This window comes from Cebus imitator, unplaced genomic scaffold (assembly GCF_001604975.1).
Source record: "Cebus imitator isolate Cc_AM_T3 unplaced genomic scaffold, Cebus_imitator-1.0 Scaffold110, whole genome shotgun sequence".
NCBI classification, from domain to species: Eukaryota; Metazoa; Chordata; class Mammalia; order Primates; family Cebidae; genus Cebus; species Cebus imitator.
In genome coordinates, this window is record NW_016107425.1 from 2649271 (window position 1) to 2654047 (window position 4777).

General features: G+C 42.1%; 1 non-coding gene across 1 annotated transcript; it reads left to right on the forward strand.

Moving 5' to 3' along the window:
- The first annotated feature begins 4267 nt into the window (after positions 1-4267).
- LOC119472643 lies at positions 4268-4371 on the forward strand. The gene has a single exon (XR_005201800.1). It is a non-coding gene; the product is annotated as a small nucleolar RNA U13 (small nucleolar RNA).
- The last annotated feature ends 406 nt before the right edge of the window (positions 4372-4777 follow it).

Below are 4777 nucleotides of genomic sequence, written 5' to 3' on the forward strand. Positions count from 1 at the left end.
GGTGAATCAGCCATTTTAAGTGGCCTTGGGATCAATGCCCCAGCGACTTCAATTAAGCTGGGATCAAGGGCCTGAATCTGAGTACAAACTTTCCCTCCAAACCTTACTTGTGTCTTCAGTCTCAGCAAGGACATCATTATATACTCAGTTGCTCATGCCAGAATCTGCTAGTTATTTTTAACAGCTTCCTCCCCTTCACCCCATGTCCGATCATTCACCAGTTGCTGAAGATTTTGGCCTCCTAAATATCTCTCAAATTTGCCTACTCCCCTCCACAGCTGATATGGCTTGGCTCCATGATCCTACCCACATCTCCTTTTGAACTGTAATCCCCACATGTCGAGGGAGGGACTTGTAATCCCCATGTGTCAAGGGAAGGAGGTGATGGGGCAGTCTCCCCCATGCTGTTCTTGTGATAGTGAATGAGTTCTCATGAGATCTGATTGTTTTATAAGTGTTTGGAAGTTCCTCCTTCACTCCCCTTTTCCCTGCCACATTGCAAAGAAGGTGCTTGCTTCCCCTTTGCTTTCCACCATGATTGTAAGTTTCCTGAGGCCTCCGCTGCCGTGTGGAACTGTGAGTCAATTAAACCTCTTTCCTGCATAAATTACCCAATCTCAGGTATTTACAGCAGTGTGAAAATGGACTAATACAACTGCTGTACTCACCAAAGCCACTCTAATAAGCTCCTGGCTGGCCTCTTCAAAACAGTCTGAATGCCTCCTCTATTCATAGACCACACTGGAGGTAGTGGGAGCTTTTAAAATAGAAATCTTACCACCTTACCTACATGTTTTCCCTTTCTCCTGGATAAAAATCCTGAGGCTGACCTTCAAGGCTCTACATGTTCTGATTTCTACATACCTCATCAGCTGTGCATAAAGAAACATCATTTGCTGAATGAATGAATAAACCAGTAGACTAAGACCCTGCCTCACTTTGGATAAGTCACTTAAATATTCTAAGCCTCATTTTCCTAATTTGTGAAATGAAAATCATTATTTTCGTCACTGGGATTTGCTAAGTCAAACAATAAGATACCGCATTAATAAAATGTGAGTGTTTAGCATGGCATAATATAATTGATCATTGCAAATAAGCCAAATTAGCATTTAGCACAGAACCTGATAAATGCACCCAATACATGTTGTATTGTTCATGATAAATCGGCACTTTGGGGTGCTAATTCTCTTAGGTGACATTTTGCTTTTATAAAATTACCTCTCAAACTCCATAGCACCTTATTCGATGCTGAACAGACAGCTGCACATGGTTATTTTCAGCATCGTACTGCTGCTCAAAAAATCTTCGTTGTCTCCAATGCCTATGAAATCCAGTTTAAGTTCCTGTTTTGCATTCACATTTCCAATTTTGTTCAGTATACATCCTACGATCCTGAGAAATCAATCTCAAACAAAATTTACAGGGTTTCTATAAAATTCCAGGAGCTGTGTTAGGTGCTGGATATTTAAATTTAACCACTGAGGCTGGGCGTGGTGGTCCACGCCTGTAATCCTAGCACTTTGGGAGGCTGAGGCAGGTGGATCACCTGAGATCAGGAGTTTGAGACCAGTGTGGCCAACATGGTGAAATCCTGTCTCTACTAAAAATACAAAAATTAGCCAGGTGTGATGGCAGGCACCTGTAATCCCAGCTACGTGGGAGGCTGAGGCAGGAGAATTGCTGGAACCCAGGAGGCAGAGGCTATAGTGAGCTGAGATTGCACCATTGCACTCCAGCTGTGTGACAGAATGAGACTCTGTCTCAAAAAAAAAAAAAAAATTAACTACTGAAGCCTTGTATGATGTAATTTCACCAGTGAAGCGCTATTTCATTTAAAGAAAGAGTCTAAATAGGCCAAAATATCGTTAACAAGGAATTTCATTCTAAAGTCTCTTGAAGGATATCAACAGGAATTGTGGCCCCAAGAACACAGCCCAGCACCTGTGGCAGCCACAGAAGTGCACTGCTAAGATCTCCCTTCAGCAGAAGCTGCTGTGGGGAAGAGTTGACTGACAGCTTCTGGCTGCCAGGTGGGATTCAACACAGTGTTCACATCGAGGCTAAGCTTGCTCTGGGTTGCACTCAGCCAGTGAATGATCTGGGTAGGGGTGCTAGAGGAGTGTGCTGAAGATAAGGCTCTCCCTATCTTCCTTCCTTCTTTCCTTTCCCGGATATTAGACCTGCAAATGGTCTGAAGGCTCTCCTGCCTCTTCCTGCTCCCTCCTCCTTTATCCTTCATAGGGATTTTGAATGCCTGTTGCGTATCAAATCCCACTTTGGCGTCTGCTTCTTAGAGAATGCAAACTAACACAGGCAGTACCAAGAGTGGTCCAAGACAACAGACGGTAAGATGGGGCTTGGGACTGGTTCGTGCACCACCCAGCTGACAAGGAGGACCCGGTCATGAGGGAAACATCAGGCACAATAATCCTTGGCACAAGGTAGTTAACCTAACTGCTAAAGCTTTCATCTTTGGTGCTCTGGGATCCCACACAAATAGCGTCTGAACAGGGTTCTTACTACATAGTTCAGGAGGTAAGGGAGTGGGATCACACACAGCCATGCATACATATCACATACTTCTGTCACAGTCCAGAAAGAGCTGCTTCATGAAAGGCCGCAACAGCCTACTGAAGGAATGACTGGAATGCTCAGAGGTCAAACTCTGCAGGGGTAGATGCTGTCCTGTCCTACATGTTTTAAATCGGAGAACTCTATGGCAGTGTGTCCTCTCAAGGAAAAGTACATGTGTCTGGGAACCAAGGATGGGAGCAAAAGTAGTCCACTTACCATCATTCTTATTGACCCACCGTGGGACTATGTGTTTACAGTCCCCACAATTCTGGGCTTTGCAGGGCTGGAGATCCTTGCTCCCAGAAGGGGATCCCTGTGCAGGGGGACTTGGTAAGGCTCCCACTGAACTGCAAGCTATGGCTGCTGCCACCTCACTTGGAAGTCTTTGTGTTCAGGGGGCAGCAGGCAAGAAGAGGAGTCCCCGTCTTGTCAGTGGCAATTGACTTCCATTAGCAGGAGAAGGTCAGGCTGCTTTTACACAATGCAGGCAGAGAAGAATACGTGTGAACCCAAATAATCCACTTGGAGACCTCCTGCAATTCCCTTGCCCAGTTGTAACTGTGGACATTTATAGCAACCCCAGCCTGAGAAAGATATGAGAAACCAAGGGCTCAGACCCCTCAGAATGAAGGTTTGGGAAATACCACCGTGTCACCCACCATACCTTGCTGAGGTGGTAGCTGAAGTTGGGGGTGGGGGTTGATAATGGGTAATGGGAAAAAGAAGAAGAGTATGAAGTATGGCCCTGAGACCAGCTACAGGAACAGGAGCTGTCGTCCAGCCTTCTAGCTTCTCTTTCCCAAATATCCCCCAGGAAAGCTTGGAGGATGCCCTAAAAATGTAAAAAGACAAGACACATATTCAGAGAAGTATTTGTGATGCATTTAACGATAAAGGAGTATAATCCAGAATACGTTTTTTTTTAAACTTCTGAAATGAATAAGAAATGATAACCCCATAGGAAAATGGGGAAAGACAGGAATTGGTATTTTACAGAGAAGAAACAATGTAGACAATAAACATACAAAAAGATGTTCAATCTCATTAATGATTGGGCTGATTCCAATTAAAATCAAGTAAAATATATTTGGGAAGGAGGCAGGAAATAGAGTTCATTAAATTGTATTTTTCTCCTTACAGTTTCTACGTAATGTATTGCTATATAATATATTGTTAGTTCACATAGGTATTATTATTTCAAAACAAGTTTAAATATTTCTTATGAATGAGCTCAATTATATAAAAAGTGCTTATATTCCTAAAAATTGTTTTATAAAACAGTAGTGCATACAATTATTCTCTTCCTAAAAAATTAGGTTTGATTTTAAAGATGATATTGAAGACAGAATGTATGTAATTATTAAGTTCATTTTATTTTATAATAGCAGTCTCATTTGGATCAAGATAGATAGATAGACAGACAGACAGATGGGTTTAGATCAAAAGACACTGGTGAAGTTGTCTTTTAAAAATAAACAGGTAAATCAAAGATTTATCTGTTAAAAGCAGACTATTTTTTAGAGTAGTTTTAAGCTCTCAGAAATAATGAGCAAAAGGTAAAGGAACTTCCAATATGCTTCCTGCCCCCATATATGCATAGTCTTTCCAATTATCAACATCCCATAGCATAGGGGGTACATTTGCTGCATTTGATGAACCTGCATTGACACATCAATATCGTCCTGAAGTGATCGTTTTGTAGTTCCTCAGCATGATGATTCGGTGTTCACATGCATGTGTGAGATGTGCTGCCCCCAAACCTTGTTAGGACATTGGCACATTACCCGTCTGACATGAAGAAATATACACAGTGCTCAAAAACCGTAATTTACATTAGACTTCCCCTTGGTTTTGTACATTCTAAGGGCTTAGACAAATGTATAATGACATGTATTCACCATTATAGAATCATTACAGAGTAGATTCACTGCCCTGAAAATCCTCCGAGCTCTGCCTGTTCATCCCTCCCTCTTTCCTAACCCCTGGCAACCACTGATCTTTTTGCTATCTTCACGGTTTTGCCTTTTTCAGAGTGTCATATAGTTGGAATTATACAATATTTAGTCTTTTCAGACTGGCTTCTTTCACTTACTAAGAGGCATTTGAAGTTCCTCCATGTCCTCTCGTGGTTTGATGGCTCATTTCTCTTTAGCACGGAATAATATTCCATTGTCTGGATGTACCACAGTTTATGTATTCA